A 21,103-nucleotide genomic window follows, 5' to 3' on the forward strand; every position below is an offset into this window, starting at 1 on the left:
AAACGTTTCCCCTTTTTATCGATTTAAGACAAACGTTTACAAAGGTTATAAAACAAAACAAAACGTTTTACCTTTTTAGCGATTCAAGCCAAACGTTTACAAAAGTGTCACCTTTTTAGCAATTTAGGTCAAACGTTTACAAATATTACGAAACAAATCCAAACGTTTCACTCTTTTAGTGATTTAAGCCAAACATTTACAAACATTACAAAACAAATACAAATGTTTCACCTTTTTAGCGATTTAAGCCGAACGTTTACAAACGTTATGAAACAAAACCAAACATTTAAAACGTTACGAAACAAATCCAAACGTTTCACCTTTTTAGCTATTTAAGCCAAACATTTACAAACGTTATGAAACAAATCCAAGCGTTTCACCTTTTTAACAATTTAAGCCAAACATTTACAAACGTTACGAAATTTCAAACGTTTCACCTTTTTAGCGATATAAGCCAAACGTTCAGAAACAAATCCAAAAGTTTCGCCTTTTTAGAAATTTAAGCTAAACGTTTACAAAAGTTACGAAACAAATCCAAATGTTTCCCGTTTTTAGCGATTTAAGCCAAACGTTTACAAAAGTTACGAAACAAAACCAAACGTTTAAAATGTTACGAAATAAATCCAAACGTTTCACGTTTTTAGTGATTTAAGCCAAACCATTACAAACGTTACAAAACAATACCAAGCGTTTCACCTTTTTAGCAATTTAAGCCAAACGTTAACAAACGTTACGAAACAAATCCAAGGGTTTCACCTTTTTAGCAATTTAAGCCAAACATTTACAAATGTTCCGAAACAAATTCAAGCGCTTCACTTTTTTTGGAATTTAAGCCAAACGTTTACAAATGTTACGAAACAAATCAAAGCGTTTCGCCTTTTTAGCGATTCAAGCCGAACATTTATAAATGTTATAAAACAATACCAAACGTTTTACCTTTTTAGCGATTCAAGCCGAACATTTACAAACGTTACGAAACAAAACTAAACATTTCACCTTTTTAGCAATTTAAGCCGAACCTTTACAAACGTTACAAAATAAATCCAAAAGTTTCCCTATTTTAGAGATTTAAGCCAAACGTTTAAAACGTTACTAAAAAAATCCAAACGTTTCCCCTTTTTCACGAATGAAGCCAAACGTTTACAAACGTTACGAAACAAATCCAAACGTTTCACGTTTTTAGCGATTTAGGCCAAACGTTTACAAACATTACGAAACAAATCTAAACGTTTCACCTTTTTAGCGATTTAAGCCAAACGTTTACAAAGGCTATGAAACAAATCCAAATGTTTCACCTTTTTAGAAATTTAAGCCAAACGTGTACAAAAGTTACGAAACAAATCCAAGCGTTTCGCCTTTTTAGGAATTTAAGCCAAACGTTTACAAACGTTACGAAATAAATCCAAGTGTTTTGCCTTTTTAGCAATTTAAGCCAAACGTTTACAAACGTTACGAAACAAATCCAAGCGTTTCACCTTTTTAGCAATTTAACAAATCGAAACGTTTCACCTTTTTAGCGATTTAAGCCAAACGTTTACAAATGTCCGAAACAAATCCAAACGTTTCACCTTTTTAGCGATCTAAGCCAAACGTTACAAAACAAATCCAAACGTTTCACCTTTTAGCGATTTAAGCGAACCATTTACAAATGATACGAAACAAATCAAAATGTTTCACCTTTTTAGTTATTTAAGCCCAACGTTTACAAAATGTTACGAAACAAATCCAAACATTTCGCCTTTTTAGCAATTTAAGCCAAACGTTTATAAACGGTACGAAACAAATCCAAAAGTTTCACATTTATAGCGATTTAAACCAAACGTTTACAAACATCATGAAACAAAACCAAATGATTAAAACGTTACGAAACAAATCCAAACATTTCACATTTTTAGCGTTTTAAGCCAAACATTTATAAAAGTTACAAAACAAATCCAAACGTTTCGCCTTTTTAGCGATTTAAGCCAAACGTTTACAAAGGTTACGAAACAAATCCAAACGTGTCACCATCTTAGCGATTTTAGCAAAACGTTTACAAACGTTACGAACCAAATCCAAACGTTTCCCCTTTTTATCGATTTATGACAAATGTTTACAAAGGTTATAAAACAAAACAAAACGTTTTACCTTTTTAGCGATTTAAGCCAAACGTTTACAAACGTGTCACCTTTTTAGCAATTTAGCCAAACGTTTACAAACATTACGAAACAAATCCAAACGTTTCACTTTTTTAGTGATTTAAGCCAAACATTTACAAACATTACAAAACAAATACAAATGTTTCACCTTTTTAGCGATTTAAGCCGAACGTTTACAAACGTTATGAAACAAAACCAAACATTTAAAACGTTACGAAACAAATCCAAACGTTTCACCTTTTTAGCTATTTAAGCCAAACATTTACAAACGTTATGAAACAAATCCAAGCGTTTCACCTTTTTAACAATTTAAGCCAAACGTTTACAAACGTTACGAAATTTCAAACGTTTCACCTTTTTAGCGATATAAGCCAAACGTTCCGAAACAAATCCAAACGTTTCGCCTTTTTAGAAATTTAAGCTAAACGTTTACAAAAGTTACGAAACAAATCCAAATGTTTCCCCTTTTTAGCGATTTAAGCCAAACGTTTAAAAAAGTTACGATACAAAACCAAACGTTTAAAATGTTACGAAATAAATCCAAACGTTTCACGTTTTTAGTGATTTAAGAAAACCATTACAAACGTTACGAAACAATACCAAGCGTTTCACCTTTTTAGCAATTTAAGCCAAACGTTAACAAACGTTACGAAACAAATCCAAGGGTTTCACCTTTTTAGCAATTTAAACCAAACATTTACAAATGTTCCGAAACAAATTCAAGAGCTTCACGTTTTTAGGAATTTAAGCCAAACGTTTACAAATGTTACGAAACAAATCAAAGCGTTTCGCCTTTTTAGCAATTTAAGCCAAACATTTACAAATGTTGTAAAACAATACCAAACGTTTTATCTTTTTAGCGATTCAAGCCGAACATTTACAAACGTTACGAAACAAAACTAAACATTTCAACTTTTTAGCAATTTAAGCCGAACCTTTACAAACGTTACAAAATAAATCCAAAAGTTTCCCCATTTTAGAGATTTAAGCCAAACGTTTACAAACGTTACTAAAAAAATCCAAACGTTTCACCTTTTTAACGAATGAAGCCAAACGTTTACAAACGTTACGAAACAAATCCAAACGTTTCACGTTTTTAGCGATTTAGGCCAAACGTTTACAAACGTTACGAAACAAATCTAAACGTTTCACCTTTTTAGCGATTTAAGCCAAACGTTTACAAAGGCTATGAAACAAATCTAAATGTTTCACCTTTTTAGAAATTTAAGCCAAACGTGTACAAAAGTTACGAAACAAATCCAAGCGTTTCGCCTTTTTAGGAATTTAAGCCAAACGTTTACAAACGTTACGAAACAAATCCAAGCGTTTCGCCTTTTTAGCAATTTAAGCCAAACGTTTACAAACGTTACGAAACAAATCCAAGCGTTTCACCTTTTTAGCAATTTAACAAATCGAAACGTTTCACCTTTTTAGCGATTTAAGCCAAACGTTTACAAATGTCTGAAACAAATCCAAACGTTTCACCTTTTTAGCGATCTAAGCCAAACGTTACAAAACAAATCCAAACGTTTCACCTTTTAGCGATTTAAGCGAACCATTTACAAATGATACGAAACAAATCAAAACGCTTCACCTTTTTAGTTATTTAAGCCCAACGTTTACTAAATGTTACGAAACAAATCCAAACATTTCGCCTTTTTAGCAATTTAAGCCAAACGTTTATAAACGGTACGAAACAAATCCAAAAGTTTCATATTTATAGCGATTTAAACCAAACGTTTACAAACATCATGAAACAAAACCAAATGATTAAAACGTTACGAAACAAATCCAAACATTTCACATTTTTAGCGATTTAAGCCAAATCTTTACAAACGTTACAAAACAAAACCAAGTGTTTCACCTTTTTAGCAATTTAAGCCAACCGTTTACAAATGTTACGAAACAAATCCAAGCGTTTCACCTTTTTAGAAATTTAAGCCAAACGTTTGCAAACGTTCCGAAACAAATCCAAGCATTTCACCTTTTTAGCAATTTAAGCCAAACGTTTACAAACATTACGTAACAAATTCAAGTGTTTCACCTTTTTAGCAATTTAAGCCAAACGTTTACAAACGTTACGAAAGAAATCCAAACATTTACAAACGTTACGAAAGAAATCCAAGCCTTTCATCTTTTTAGCAATTTGAGCCAAACGTTTACAAACGTTCCGAAACAAATCCAAGCATTTCACCTTTATAGCGATTTATGCCAAAGGTTTACAAACGTTACAAAACAAATCCAAGCGTTTAACTTTTTTAGCAATTTTAGCGGAACATTTACAAACGTTATGAAACAAATCCAGGCATTTCACCTTTTTAGTGATTTAGGCCAAACGTTTAAAAACGTTACAAAACAAATCCAAACGTTTTACCTTTCTAGCGATTTATGCCGAACGTTTACAAACGTTACGAAACACCAAACGTTTCACCTTTTTTGCGATTTAAGCAAAACGTTTTCAAACGTTACGATACAAATCCAAACGTTTCACCTTTTTAGCGATTTAAGACAAACATTTATAAAAGTTACGAAACAAATCGAAACGTTTCACCTTTTTAGCGATTTAAGCCAAACGTTTACAAAGGTTACAAAATAAATCCAAACGTGTCACCATTATAGCGATTTAAGCAAAAAGTTTACAAACGTTATAAAACAAATCCAAACGTTTCACCTTTTTATCGATTTAAGACAAACGTTTACAAAGGTTATAAAACAAAACAAAACGTTTTACCTTTTTAGCTATTTAAGCCAAACGTTTACAAAGGTGTCACCTTTTTAGCAATTTAGGCCAAACGTTTACAAACATTACAAAACAAATCCAAACGTTTCACTTTTTTAGTGATTTAAGCCAAACATTTACAAACGTTACAAAACAAATACAAACGTTTCACCTTTTTAGCGATTTAAGCCTAACGTTTACAAACGTTACGAAACAAAACCAAACGTTTAAAACGTTACGAAACAAATCCAAACGTTTCACCTTTTTAGCAATTTAAGCCAAACATTTACAAACGTTACGAAACAAATCCAAGCGTTTCACCTTTTTAACAATTTAAGCCAAACGTTTACAAACGTTACGAAATTTCAAACGTTTCACCTTTTTAGCGATATAAGCCAAAGGTTCCGAAACAAATCCAAACGTTTCGCCTTTTTAGCAATTTAAGCCAAATGTTTACAAACGTTACGAAACAAATCCAAATGTTTCCCCTTTTTAGAGATTTAAGCCAAACGTTTACAAACGTTACGAAACAAGACTAAACGTTTAAAATGTTACGAAATAAATCCAAACGTTTCACGTTTTTAGTGATTTAAGCCAAACCATTACAAATGTTACGAAACAATACATAGCGTTTCACCTTTTTAGCAATTTAAGCCAAACGTTAACGAACGCTACGAAACAAATCCAAGGGTTTCACCTTTTTAGCAATTTAAGCCAAACATTTACAAATGTTCCGAAACAAATTCAAGCGCTTCACTTTTTTAGGAATTTAAGCCAAACGTTTACAAATGTTACGAAACAAATCAAAGCGTTTCACTTTTTTAGCAATTTAAGCCAAACATTTACAAACGTTATAAAACAAATCCAAACGTTTTATCTTTTTAGCGATTTAAGCCGAACATTTACAAACGTTACGAAACAAATCTAAACGTTTCACCTTTTTAACGAATGAAGCCAAATGTTTACAAACGTTACGAAACAAATCCAAACGTTTCATGTTTTTAGCGATTTAGGCCAAATATTTACAAACATTTCGAAACAAATCTAAACGTTTCACCTTTTTAGCGATTTAAGCCAAACGTTTACAAAGGCTATGAAACAAATCCAAATGTTTCAGCTTTTTAGCAATTTAAGACAAACCTGTACAAAAGTTTTGAAACAAATCCAAGCATTTCGCCTTTTTAGGAATTTATGCCAAACGTTTACAAACGTTACGAAACAAATCCAAGCGTTTCGCCTTTTTAGCAATTTAAGCCAAACGTTTACAAACGTTACGAAACAAATCCAAATGTTTCACCTTTTTAGCAATTTAACAAAATCAAAACGTTTCACCTTTTTAGCGATTTAAGCCAAACGTTTACAAATGTTCGAAACAAATCCAAATGTTTCACCTTTTTAGCGATCTAAGCGAAACGTTTACAAACGTTACAAAACAAATCCAAACGTTTCATCTTTTATCGATTTAAGCGAACCATTTACAAATGTTACGAAACAAATCCAAACGCTTCACCTTTTTAGTGATTTAAGCCCAACGTTTACAAAATGTTACGAAACAAATCCAAACATTTCGTGTTTTTAGCAATATAAGCCAAACGTTTATAAACGGTACGAAACAAATCCAAACGTTTCACATTATTAGCTATTTAAGCCAAACGTTTACAAACGTCACGAAACAAAACCAAATGATTAAAACGTTACGAAACAAATCCAAACATTTCAAATTTTTAGCGATTTAAGCCAAATCTTTACAAACGTTACAAAACAAAACAAAGCGTTTCACCTTTTTAGCAATTTAAGCCAACCGTTTACAAATGTTACCAAACAAATCCAAGCGTTTCACCTTTTTAGCAATTTAAGCCAAACGTTTACAAACGTTCCGAAACAAATCCAAGCATTTCACCTTTTTAGCAATTTAAGTTTAAACGTTTACAAACATTACGAAACAAATTCCAGGGTTTCACCTTTTTAGCAATTTAAGCCAAACGTTTACAAACGTTACGAAAGAAATCCAAGCCTTTCATCATTTTAGCAATTTGAGCCAAACATTTACAAACGTTCCGAAACAAATCCAAGCATTTCACCTTTATAGCGATTTATGCCAAAAGTTTACAAACGTTACGAAACAAATCCAAGAATTTAACCTTTTTAGCAATTTTAGCGAACATTTACAAACGTTACGAAACAAATCCAAGCATTTTACCTTTTTAGTGATTTAGGCCAAACATTACAAAACAAATCCAAACGTTTCGCCTTTTTAGCGATATAAGCCAAACGTTTACAAAGGCTATGAAACAAATCCAAATGTTTCAGCTTTTTAGCAATTTAAGGCAAACGTGTACAAAAGATACGAAACAAATCTAAGCGTTTCGCCTTTTTAGGAATTTAAGCCAAACGTTTACAAACGTTACGAAACAAATCCAAGAGTTTCGCCTTTTTAGCAATTTAAACCAAACGTTTACAAACGTTACGAAACAAATCGAAACGTTTCACCTTTTTAGCGATTTAAGCCAATTGTTTACAAATGTTCGAAACAAATCCAAACGTTTCACCTTTTAAGCGATCTAAGCCAAAAGTTTACAAACGTTACAAAACAAATCCAAACGTTTCATCTTTTAGCGATTTAAGCGAACCATTTACAAATGTTACGAAACAAATCCAAACGCTTCACCTTTTTAGTGATTTAAGCCCAACGTTTACAAAATGTTACGAAACAAATCCAAACATTTCGCCTTTTTAGCAATTTAAGCCAAACGTTTATAAACGGTACGAAACAAATCCAAACGTTTCCCATTATTAGCGATTTAAGCCAAACGTTTACAAACGTCACGAAACAAAACCAAATTATTAAAACGTTACGAAACAAATCCAAACATTTCAAATTTTTAGCGATTTCAGCCAAGTCTTTACAAACGTTACAAAACAAAACCAAGCGTTTCACCTTTTTAGCAATTTAAGCCAACCGTTTACAAATGTTACCAAACAAATCCAAGCGTTTCCCCTTTTTAGCAATTTAAGCCAAACGTTTACAAACGTTCCGAAACAAATCCAAGCATTTCACCTTTTTAGCAATTTAAGTTTAAACGTTTACAAACATTACGAAACATATTCCAGCGTTTCACCTTTTTAGCAATTTAAGCCAAACATTTACAAACGTTACGAAAGAAATCCAAGCCTTTCATCTTTTTAGCAATTTGAGCCAAACATTTACAAATGTTCCGAAACAAATCCAAGCATTTCACCTTTATAGCGATTTATGCCAAAAGTTTACAAACGTTACGAAACAAATCCAAGAGTTTAACCTTTTTAGCAATTTTAGCGAACATTTACAAACGTTACGAAACAAATCCAAGCATTTCACCTTTTTAGCGATTTAGGCCAAACATGACAAAACAAATCCAAACGTTTCACCTTTTTAGCGATTTAAGCCAAACGTTTACAAAGGCTATGAAACAAATCCAAATGTTTCAGCTTTTTAGCAATTTAAGGCAAACGTGTAAAAAAGTTACGAAACAAATCCAAGCGTTTCGCCTTTTTACGAATTTAAGCCAAACGTTTACAAACGTTACGAAACAAATCCAAGAGTTTCGCCTTTTTAGCAATTTAAGCCAAACGTTTACAAACGTTACGAAACAAATCCAAACGTTTCACCTTTTTAGCAATTTAACAAATCGAAACGTTTCACCTTTTTAGCGATTTAAGCCAAACGTTTACAAATGTTCGAAACAAATCCAAACGTTTCCTCTTTTTAGCGATTTAAGCCAAACGTTTACAAAGGCTATGAAACAAATCCAAATGTTTCAGATTTTTAGCAATTTAAGGCAAACGTGTACAAAAGTTACGAAACAAATCCAAGCGTTTCGCCTTTTTAGGAATTTAAGCCAAACATTTACAAACGTTACGAAACAAATCCAAGCGTTTCACCTTTTTAGCAATTTAAGCCAAACGTTTACAAACGATACGAAACAAATCCAAACGTTTCACCTTTTTAGCAATTTAACAAATCGAAACGTTTCACCTTTTTAGCGATTTAAGCCAAACCTTTACAAATGTTCGAAACAAATCCAAACGTTTCCCCTTTTTAGCGATTTAAGCCAAACGTTTACAAAGGCTATGAAACAAATCCAAATGTTTCAGATTTTTAGCAATTTAAGGCAAACGTGTACAAAAGTTACGAAACAAATCTAAGCGTTTCGCCTTTTTAGGAATTTAAGCCAAACATTTACAAACGTTACGAAACAAATCCAAGCGTTTCGCCTCTTTAGCAATTTAAGCGAAACGTTTACAAACGTTACGAAACAAATCCAAACGTTTCACCTTTTTAGCAATTTAACAAATCGAAACGTTTCACCTTTTTAGCGATTTAAGCCAAACGTTTACAAAAGTTCGAAATAAATCCAAACGTTTCACCATTTTAGCGATCTAAGCCAAACGTTTACAAACATTACAAAACAAATCCAAACGTTTCATCTTTTAGCGATTTAAGCGAACAATTTAAAAATGTTACGAAACAAATCCAAACGCTTCACCTTTTTAGTGATTTAAGCCCAACGTTTACAAAATGTTACGAAACAAATCCAAACATTTCGCCTTTTTAGCAATTTAAGCCAAACGTTTATAAACGGTACGAAACAAATCCAAACGTTTCACATTATTAGCGATTTAAGCCAAACGTTTACAAACATCACGAAACAAAACCAAATGATTAAAACGTTACGAAACAAATCCAAACATTTCAAATTTTTAGCGATTTAAGCCAAATCTTTACAAACGTTACAAAACAAAACCAAGCGTTTCACCTTTTTGGCAATTTAAGCCAACCGTTTACAAATGTTACCAAACAAATCCAAGCGTTTCACCTTTTTAGCAATTTAAGCCAAACGTTTGCAAACGTTCCGAAACAAATCCAAGCATTTCACCTTTTTAGCAATTTAAGTTTAAACGTTTACAAACATTACGAAACAAATTCCAGCGTTTAAGCTTTTTAGCAATTTAAGCCAAACGTTTACAAACGTTACGAAAGAAATCCAAGCCTTTCATCTTTTTAGCAATTTGAGCCAAACATTTACAAACGTTCCGAATCAAATCCAAGCATTTCACCTTTATAGCGATTTATGCCAAAAGTTTACAAACGTTACGAAACAAATCCAAGAGTTTAACATTTTTAGCAATTTTAGCGAACATTTACAAACGTTACGAAACAAATCCAAGCATTTCACCTTTTTAGCGATTTAGGCCAAACATTACAAAACAAATCCAAACGTTTCACCTTTTTAGCGATTTAAGCCAAACGTTTACAAAGGCTATGAAACAAATCCAAATGTTTCAGCTTTTTAGCCATTTAAGGCAAACGTGTACAAAAGTTACGAAACAAATCCAAGCGTTTCGCCTTTTTAGTAATTTAAGCCAAACATTTACAAACGTTACGAAACAAATCCAAGCGTTTCGCCTTTTTAGCAATTTAAGCCAAACGTTTACAAACGTTACGAAACAAATCCAAACGTTTCACCTTTTTAGCAATTTAAAAAATCGAAACGTTTCACCTTTTCAACGATTTAAGCCAAACGTTTACAAATGTTCGAAACAAATCCAAACGTTTCACCTTTTTAGCGATCTAAGCCAAACGTTTACAAACGTTACAAAACAAATCAAAACGTTTCATCTTTTAGCGATTTAAGCGAACCATTTACAAATGTTACGAAACAAATCCAAACGCTTCACCTTTTTAGTGATTTATGCCCAACATTTATAAAATGTTACGAAACAAATCCAAACATTTCGCCTTTTTAGCAATTTAAGCTAAACGTTTATAAACGGTACGAAACAATTCCAAACGTTTCCCATTATTAGCGATTTAAGCCAAACGTTTACAAACGTCACAAAACAAAACCAAATGATTAAAACGTTACGAAACAAATCCAAACATTTCTAAATTTTAGCGATTTAAGCCAAATCTTTACAAACGTTACAAAACAAAACCAAGCGTTTCACCTTTTTAGCAATTTAAGCCAACCGTTTACAAATGTTACCAAACAAATCCAAGCGTTTCACCTTTTTAGCAATTTAAGCCAAACGTTTACAAACGTTCCGAAACAAATCCAAGCATTTCACCTTTTTAGCAATTTAAGTTTAAACGTTTACAAACATTACGAAACAAATTGCAGCGTTTCACCTTTTTAGCAATTTAAGCCAAACGTTTACAAACGTTACGAAAGAAATCCAAGCCTTTCATCTTTTTAGCAATTTGAGCCAAACATTTACAAACGTTCTGAAACAAATCCAAGCATTTCACCTTTATAGCGATTTATGCCAAAAGTTTACAAACGTTACGAAACAAATCCAAGAATTTAACCTTTTAAGCAATTTTAGCGAACATTTACAAACGTTACGAAAGAAATCCAAGCATTTCACCTTTTTAGCGATTTAGGCCAAACATTACAAAACAAATCCAAACGTTTCACCTTTTTAGCGATTTAAGCCAAACGTTTACAAAAGCTATGAAACAAATCCAAATGTTTCAGCTTTTTAGCAATTCAAGGCAAACGTGTACAAAAGTTACGAAACAAATCCAAGCGTTTCGCCTTTTTAGGAATTTAAGCCAAACATTTACAAACGTTACGAAACAAATCCAAGCGTTTTGCCTTTTTAGCAATTTAAGCCAAACGTTTACAAACGTTACGAAACAAATCCAAACGTTTCGCCTTTTTAGCAATTTAACAAATCGAAACGTTTCACCTTTTTAGCGATTTAAGCCAAACGTTTACAAATGTTCGAAACAAATCCAAACGTTTCACCTTTTTAGCGATCTAAACCAAACGTTTACAAACGTTACAAAACAAATCAAAACGTTTCATCTTTTAGCGATTTAAGCGAACCATTTACAAATGTTACGAAACAAATCCAAACGCTTCACCTTTTTAGTGATTTATGCCCAACGTTTATAAAATGTTACGAAACAAATCCAAATATTTCGCCTTTTTAGCAATTTAAGCCAAACGTTTATAAACGGTACGAAACAATTCCAAACGTTTCCCATTATTAGCGATTTAAGCCAAACGTTTACAAACGTTACGAAACAAAACCAAATGATTAAAACGTTATGAAAAAAATCCAAACATTTCAAATTTTTAGCGATTTAAGCCAAATCTTTACAAACGTTACAAAACAAAACCAAGCGTTTCACCTTTTTAGCAATTTAAGCCAACCGTTTACAAATGTTACCAAACAAATCCAAGCGTTTCACTTTTTTAGCAATTTAAGCCAAACGTTTACAAACGTTCCGAAACAAATCCAAGCATTTCACCTTTTTAGAAATTTAAGTTTAAACGTTTACAAACATTACGAAACAAATTCCAGCGTTTCACCTTTTTAGCAATTTAAGCCAAACGTTTACAAACGTGACGAAAGAAATCCAAGCCTTTCATCTTTTTAGCAATTTGAGCCAAACATTTACAAACGTTCCGAAACAAATCCAAGGATTTCACCTTTATAGCGATTTATGCCAAAAGTTTACAAACGTTACGAAACAAATCCAAGAGTTTAACCTTTTTAGCAATTTTAGCGAACATTTACAAACGTTACGAAACAAATCCAAGCATTTCACCTTTTTAGCGATTTAGGCCAAACATTACAAAACAAATCTAAACGTTTCACCTTTTTAGCAATTTATGCCGAACGTTTACAAACGTTATGAAACACCAAACGTCTCACCTTTTTTGCGATTTAAGCAAAACGGTTTCAAACGTTACGAAACAAATCCAAGCGTTTTGCCTTTTTAGCGATTTAAGAAAAACGTTTACAAATGTGATGAAACAATTCCAAACGTTTCACCTTTTTAGCGATTTAAGCCAAACGTTTACAAACGTTACAAAACAAATCCAAACGTCTCACCTTTTTAGCGATTTAAGCCAAACGTTTACAAAGGCTATGAAACAAATCCAAACGTGTCACCTTTTTAGCAATTTAAGTAAGACATTTACTTACATTACGAAACAAATTCAAACGTTACCGCTTTTTAGCGATTTAAGCCAAATGTTTGCAAAGGTTATGAAACAAAACCAAACGTTTCCCCTTTTTAGTGATTTAAGCCAAACTTTTACAAAGGTTACGAAAAAAATCCAAATGTGTCACCTTTTTAACTGTTTAAGCCAAACGTTTACAAACTTTACGAAACAAATCCAAACGTTTCACCTTTTTAGCCATTTAAGCCAAATGTTTACAAACATTATGAAACCAATACAAACATTTCCCATTTATAGCGATTTAAGCCGAACGTTTACAAACGTTACGAAGCAAAACCAAACGTTTAAAACGTTACGAAACAAATACAAACGTTTCACCTTTTTAGCAATTTAAGCCAAACGGTTACAAACGTTACGAAACAAATCTAAACGTTTCACCTTTTTAGCAATTTAAGCCAAGCATTTACAAATGTTACGGAATTTAAAACGTTTTTCCTTTTTAGTAATATAAGCCAAACGTTTACAAACGTTACAAAACAAATCCAAACGTTTCACCTTTTTAGTGATTTAAGCCAACGTTTATAAACGTTACGAAATAAATCCAAACGTTTCGCCTTTTTAGCAATTTAAGCCGAACGTTTACAAACGTTACGAAACAAATCTAAACGTTTAACCCTACTAGCGATTTATGCCAAACATTACAAACGTTACGAAACAAAACCAAACGTTTCCCAAACGTTACGAAACAAATCCAAGCGCTTCACCTTTTTAGCAATTTAAGCCAAACGTTTTACAAACATTCCAAAACAAATTCGAGCGTTTCACCTTTTTAGTAATTTAAGCCAAACGTTTACAAACATTACGAAACAAATCCAAGCGTTTCACCTTTTTAGAGATTTAATCCATATGTTTACAAACGTTACGAAACAAATCCAAACGTTTCACCTTTTTAGCGATTTAAGCCGAATGTTTACAAACGTTATGAAACAAAACCAATTATTTCACCTTTTTAGAAATTTAAGGCACTCGTTTACAAACGTTACAAAATAAAATCAAAAGTTTCTCCATTTTAGAGATTTAATCCAAATGTTTAAAACGTTACGAAACAAATCCAAACATTTCACCTTTTTATTGATTTATGCCAAACCTTTACAAACGTTACCAAACAAATCAAAATGTTTCCTCTTTTTCGCGATTGAAGCAAAACGTTTACAAACGTTACGAAACAAATCCAAACGTTTCACCTTTTTAGCGATTTAAGCCAAACGTTACGAAACACATCCAAACGTTTCACCTTGATAGTGATATAAGCCAAACGTTTAAAAAAGTTAAGAAACAAATCCAAGTGTTTCACCTTTTTAGCAATTTAAGCCAAACGTTTACAAACTTTACGAAACAAATCCAAGCGTTTTACCTTGTGAGCAATTTAAGCCAAAGGTTTACAAACGTTACGAAACAAATCCAAGTGTTTCACCTTTTAAGCAATTTCAGCCAAACGTTTACAAACGTTAAGAAACAAATCCAAACGTTTCCCCTTTTTAGCGATTTAAACCAAACTTTTACAAACGTTCAAAATAAATCCAAACTTTCACCTTTTTATCGATTTAAGCCAAATGTTTACATACGTTACAAAAATGTTTGGAATTTTTTCATATCGTTTGTAAACGTTTAGCTTAAATCGCTAAAAAGGTGAAATGTTTGGATTTGTTTTGTAACATCTATAAACGTTATGCTTAAATCGCTAAAAAGAAGAAACATTTGGATTTGTTCCGTAACCTTTGTAAATGTTTAGCTTAAATCGCTAAAAAGGTGAAATGTTTGGATTTGTTTTGTAACATTTGTAAACGTTAGGCTTAAATCGCTAAAAAGGTGAAACATTTGGATTTGTTTCGTAACTTTTGTAAACGTTTCGCTTAAATCGCTAAAAAGAGGAAACTTTTGGATTTGTTTCGTAATATTTGTAAACATTTGGCTTAAATCGCTAAAAAGGTGAAATGTTTGGATTTGTTTTGTAATGTTTGTAAACGTTTGGCTTAAATTGCTAAAAAGGTGAAACACTTGGATTTGTTTCGTAGCGTTTGTAAACGTTTGGCTTCAATCGCTAAAAAGGTTAAACGTTTAGATTTGTTTCGTAACGTTTGTAAACGTTTGGTTTAAATTGCTAAAAAGGTGAAACGCTTGGATTTGTTTCGTAAAGTTTGTAAATGTTTGGCTTAAATTGCTATAAAAGTTGTAACGTTTTGATTTGTTTCGTAGCGTCTATAAATGTTTGGCTTCAATCGCTAAAAAGGCGAAACATTTGGATTTGTTACATATCGTTTGTAAACGTTTGGCATAAATCTCTAAAAAGGTGAAACGTTTGGATTTGTTTCGTAACATTTAAACGTTCGGCTTAAATCGCTAAAATGGTGTAATGTTTGAATTTGTTTCGTACCTTTTGTAAACGTTTCGCTAAAATCACTAAAAAGGTGAAACGTTTAGTTTTGTTTCGTAACGTTCATAAATATTCAGCTTAAATCGCTAAAAAGGTGAAAACGTTTTGATTTGTTTCGTAACGTTTGTAAACGTTTGGTTTAAATTGCTAAAAAGGTGAAACGATTGGATTTGTTTCGTAACGTTTGAAAAAGTTTGGCATATATTGTTATAAAGGTGAAACGATTGAATTTGTTTCGTAGCGTTTGTAAACGTTTGGCTAAAATTGCTAAAAAGTTGAAACGCTTGGATTTGTTTTGTAACGATTGTAAACGTTTGGCTTAAATTGCTAAAAAGGTGAAACATTTGGATTTGTTTCATAACCTTTGTAAACGTTTGGCTTTAATCTCTATAAAGGCGAAACGTTTGGATTTTTTTCGTAACGTTTGTAAAGGTTTAGCTTAAATTGTTAAAAAGGTCAAACCCTTGGATTTGTTTCTTAAAGTTTGTAAATGTTTAGCTTAAATTGCTAAAAAGGTGAAAGGCTTGGATTTGTTTCAAACGTTTGTAAACATTTTGCTAAATTGCTAAAAAGGTGAAACGCTTGGATTTGTTTCATAGCGTTTGTAAACGTTTGGCTTAAATGTCTAAGAAGGTGAAACGCTTGGATTTGTTTCGTTACGTTTGTAAACGTTTCGCTTATATTGCTAAAAAGGTGAAACACTTGTTTTTTGTTTCATAGCGTTTGTAAACGTTTGGCTTAAGTTGCTAAAAAGGGGAAATGTTTGGATTTGTTTCGTAACGTTTGACTTTAATTGCTGAGATTGTGAAACGTTTGGATTTGTTTTGTAACGTTTGTAAACGTTTGGCATAAATCGCTAAAAAGGTGAAATGTTTGTATCTATTTCGTAACGTTTTAAACGTTTGGGTCAAATCGCTGAAATAGGGAAACATTTGGATTTGTTTCGCAACATTTGTAAACGTTTGGCTTAAATTGCTAAAAAGGTAAAACGTTTGGTTTTGTTTTGAAACGTTTGTAAACATTTGGCTTAAATTGCTAAAAAGGGGAAACGCTTGGATTTGTTTCTTAACGTTTGTAAACGTTTAGCTTAAATTGCTAACAAGGTGAAACGCTTGGATTTGTTTCGTAACGTTTGTAATCATTTTGCTAAATTGGTAAAAAGGTGAAAATCTTGGATTTTTTTCATAACATTTGTAAACATTGGGCTTAAATTGCTAAGGTGAAACTCTTGGATTTGTTTTGTTACGTTTGTAAACGTATCGCTTATATTGCTAAAAAGGTGAAATGCTTGTTTTTTGCTTCGTAGCGTTTATAAACTTTTGGCTTAAATTGCTAAAAACGTGAAACGTTTGGATTTGTTTTATAACGTTTGTAACGTTTGGCTTCAAACGCTGAAATGGTGAAATGTTTAGATTTGTTTTATAACGTTTGTAAACGTTTGGCATAAATTGCTAAAAGGTGAAACGTTTGGATTTATTTCGTAATGTTTTAAACGTTTGGCTTAAATCGCTAAAATAGGGAAACATTTGGATTTGTTTCGCAACGTTCGTAAACGTTCGGCTTAAATTGCTAAAAAGGTAAAACATTTGGTTTTGTTTTGTAACGTTTGTAAACGTTTGGCTTAAATTGCTAAAAAGGGAAAACGCTTGGATTTGTTTTGTAACTTTTGTAAACGTTTGGCTTAAATCGCTAAAAAGGTAAAACGCTTGGTTTTGTTTCGTAACGTTTGTAAACGTTTGGCTTAAATTGTTAAAAAGGTGAAACACTAGGATTTGTTTCGTAACGTTTTCAAATGTTTGACTTAATTTGCTAAAAAGGTGAAACACTTGGATTTGTTTCGAAACGTTTGTAAACGTTCGGCTTAAATTACTATAAAGGTGGAACGCATGAATTTGTTTCGGAACGTTTGTAAACGTTTGGCTTTAATTGCTAAAAAGGTGAAACGCTTGGATTTGTTTCGTAACGTTTGGCATAAATTGTTATAAAGGTGAAATGCTTGGATTTTTGTTTCGTAGCGTTTGTAAACGTTTGGCTTAAATTGCTAAAACGGTGAAACGCTTGGATTTGTTTCGTAACGTTTGTAAACATTTTGCTAAATTGGTAAAAAGGTGAAAATCTTGGATTTGTTTCGTAACATTTGTAAACGTTTGGCTTAAATTGCTAAGAAGGTGAAACGTTTGGATTTGTTTTGTAATGTTTGTAAACATTTGGCTTCAATCGCTGAAATGGTGAAACGTTTAGTTTTGTTTCATAACGTTTGTAAACGTTTGGCATAAATCGCTAAAAAGGTGAAACGTTTGGATTTATTTCGTAACGTTTTAAACGTTTGGCTTAAATCGCTAAAATAGGGAAACATTTGGATTTGTTTCGCAACGTTTGTAAACGTTCGGCTTAAATTGCTAAAAAGGTAAAACATTTGGTTTTGTTTCGTAACATTTGTAAACGTTCGGCTTAAATCGCTAAAAAGGTGAAACTTTTGGATTTGTTTCGTAACGACTGTAAACGTTTGGCTTAAATTGCTAAAAAGGTAAAACGCTTGGATTTTTTTTGTAATGTTTGTAAACATTTGGCTTAAATCGCTAAAAAGGTAAAACGCTTGGTTTTGTTTCGTAACGTTTGTAAACGTTTGGCTTAAATTGCTAAAAAGGTGAAACACTAGGATTTGTTTCGTAACGTTTTCAAATGTTTGTCTTAATTTGCTAAAAAGATGAAACACTTGGATTTGTTTCGTAACGTTTGTAAACGTTCGGCTTAAATTACTATAAAGGTGGAACGCTTGAATTTGTTTCGAAACGTTTGTAAACGTTTGGCTTTAATTGCTAAAAAGGTGAAACGCTTGGATTTGTTTCGTAGCGTTTGTAAACGTTTGGCATAAATTGTTATAAAGGTGAAATGCTTGGATTTGTTTCGTAGCGTTTGTAAACGTTTGGCTAAAATTGCTAAAAAGATGAAACGCTTGGATTTGTTTTGTAACGTTTGTAAACGTTTGGCTTAAATTGCTAAAAAAGTGAAACATTTGGATTTGTTTCATAACCTTTGTAAACGTTTGGCTTTAATCGCTATAAAGGCGAAACGTTTGGATTTTTTTCGTAACGTTTGTAAAGGTTTTGCTTAAATTGTTAAAAAGGTCAAACCTTTGGATTTGTTTCTTAAAATTTGTAAATGTTTAGCTTAAATCGCTAAAATAGGGAAACATTTGGATTTGTTTCGCAACGTTTGTAAACGTTTGACTTAAATTGCTAAGAAGGTGAAACGCTTGGATTTGTTTCGTTACGTTTGTAAACGTTTCGCTTATATTGCTAAAAAGGTGAAAAATTTGTTTTTTGTATCGTAGCGTTTGTAAACGTTTGGCTTAAATTGCTAAAAAGGTGAAACGTTTGGATTTGTTTCGTAATGTTTGTAAACGTTTGGCTTCAATCGCTGAGATTGTGAAACGTTTGGATTTGTTTTGTAACGTTTGTAAACGTTTGGCATAAATCGCTAAAAAGGTGAAATGTTTGTATCTATTTCGTAACGTTTTAAACGTTTGGCTTAAATCGCTAAAATAGGGAAACATTTGGATTTGTTTCGCAACGTTTATAAACGTTTGTATTAAATTGCTAAAAAGGTAAAACGTTTGCTTTTATTTTGTAACGTTTGTAAACGTTCGGCTTAAATCGCTAAAAAGGTGAAACTTTTGGATTTGTTTCGTAGCGATTGTAAACGTTTGGCTTAAATTTCTAAAAAGGGGAAACGCTTGGATTTGTTTCTTAACGTTTGTAAACGTTTAGCTTAAATTGCTAAAAAGGTGAAACGCTTGGATTTGTTTCGTAACGTTTGTAAACATTTTGTTAATTGGTAAAAAGGTGAAACACTTGGATTTGTTTCGTAACATTTGTAAACGTTTGGCTTAAATTGCTAAGAAGGTGAAACGCTTGGATTTGTTTCGTTACGTTTGTAAACGTTTCGCTTATATTGCTAAAAAGGTGAAACGCTGGTTTTTTGTTTCGTAGCGTTTATAAACGTTTGGCTTAAATAGCTAAAAAGGTGAAACGTTTGGATTTGTTTCGTAACGTTTGTAAACGTTTGGCTTCAGTCTCTGAAATGGAGAAACGTTTGGATTTGTTTCATAACGTTTGTAAATGTTTGGCATAAATCGCTAAAAAGGTGAAATGTTTGGATTTATTTAGTAACGTTTTAAACGTTTGGCTCAAATCGGTCAAATAGGGAAACATTTGGATTTGTTTCGCTACGTTTGTAAACGTTCGGCTTAAATTGCTAAAAAGGTGAAACGCTTGTTTTTTGTTTCGTAACGATTGTAAACGTTTGGCTTAAATTGCTAAAAAGGGAAAACACTTGGATTTATTTTGTAACGTTTGTTAACGTTTGGCTTAAATTGCTAAAAAGTGGAAACGCTTGGATTTGTTTCGGAACGTTTGTAAACGTTTGGCTTAAATCGCTAAAAAGATGAAACGCTTGGTTTTGTTTTGGAACGTTTGTAAACGTTTGGCTTAATTTGCTAAAAAGGGAAAACGCTTGGTTTGTTTCGTAACGTTTGTAAACGTTTGGCTTAATTTGCTAAAAAGGTGAAACGCTTGGATTTGTTTCGTAAAGTTTGTAAACGTTTGCTTAAATTACTAAAAAGGTGGAACGCTTGAATTTGTTTCAGAACGTTTGTAAACGATTGGCTTTAATTGCTAAAAGGGTAAAACGCTTGGATTTGTTTCGTAACGTTTGTAAACGTTTGGCATAAATTGTTATAAAGGTGAAATGCTTGGATTTGTTTCGTAGCGTTTGTAAACGTTTGGCTAAAATTGCTAAAAAGCTGAAACGGTTGGATTTGTTTTGAAACGTTTGTAAAAGTTTGGCTTAAATTGGTAAAAAAGTGAAACATTTGGATTTGTTTCGTAACCTTTGTAAACGTTTGGCTTTAATCGCTATAAAGGCGAAACGTTTGGATTTTTTTCGTAACGTTTGTATAGGTTTGGCTTAAATTGTTAAAAAGGTCAAACCCTTGGATTTGTTTCTTAAAGTTTGTAAATGTTTAGCTTAAATTGCTAAAAAGTGAAAGGCTTGGATTTGTTTCAAACGTTTGTAAACATTTTGCTAAATTGCTAAAAAGGTGAAACGCTTGGATTTGTTTCGTAACTTTTGTAAACGTTTGGCTTAAATTGCTAAGAAGGTGAAACTCTTGGATTTGTTTCGTTACGTTTGTAAACGTTTCGCTTATATTGCTAAAAAGGTGAAACACTTGTTTTTTGTTTCGTAGCGTTTGTAAACGTTTCTCTTAAATTGCTAAAAAGGTGAAACGTTTGGATTTGTTTCGTAATGTTTGTCAACTTTTGGCTTCAATCGCTGAGATTGTGAAACGTTTGTATTTGTTTTGTAACGTTTGTAAACGTTTGGTATAAATCGCTAAAAAGGTGAAATGTTTGTATCTATTTCGTAACGTTTTAAACTTTTGGCTTAAATCGCTAAAATAGGGAAACATTTGGATTTGTTTCGCAACGTTTGTAAACGTTTGGCTTAAATTGCTAAAAAGGTAAAACGTTTGGTTATGTTTTGTAACGTTTGTAAACGTTCTGCTTAAATCGCAAAAAAGGTGAAACTTTTGAATTTGTTACGTAACGATTGTAAACGTTTGGCTTAAATTGCTAAAAAGGGAAAACGCTTGGATTTGTTTCTTAACGTTTGTAAACGTTTAGATGAAATTGCTAAAAAGGTGAAACGCTTGAATTTGTTTCGTAACATTTGTAAACATTTTGCTAAATTGGTAAAAAGGTGAAACGCTTGGATTTTTTTCGTAACATTTGTAAATGTTTGGCTTAAATAGCTAAGAAGGTGAAACGCTTGGATTTGTTTCGTTACGTTTGTA

This window comes from Mercurialis annua, linkage group LG7 (genome assembly GCF_937616625.2).
Source record: "Mercurialis annua linkage group LG7, ddMerAnnu1.2, whole genome shotgun sequence".
In the NCBI taxonomy this organism is placed as follows: Eukaryota; Viridiplantae; Streptophyta; class Magnoliopsida; order Malpighiales; family Euphorbiaceae; genus Mercurialis; species Mercurialis annua.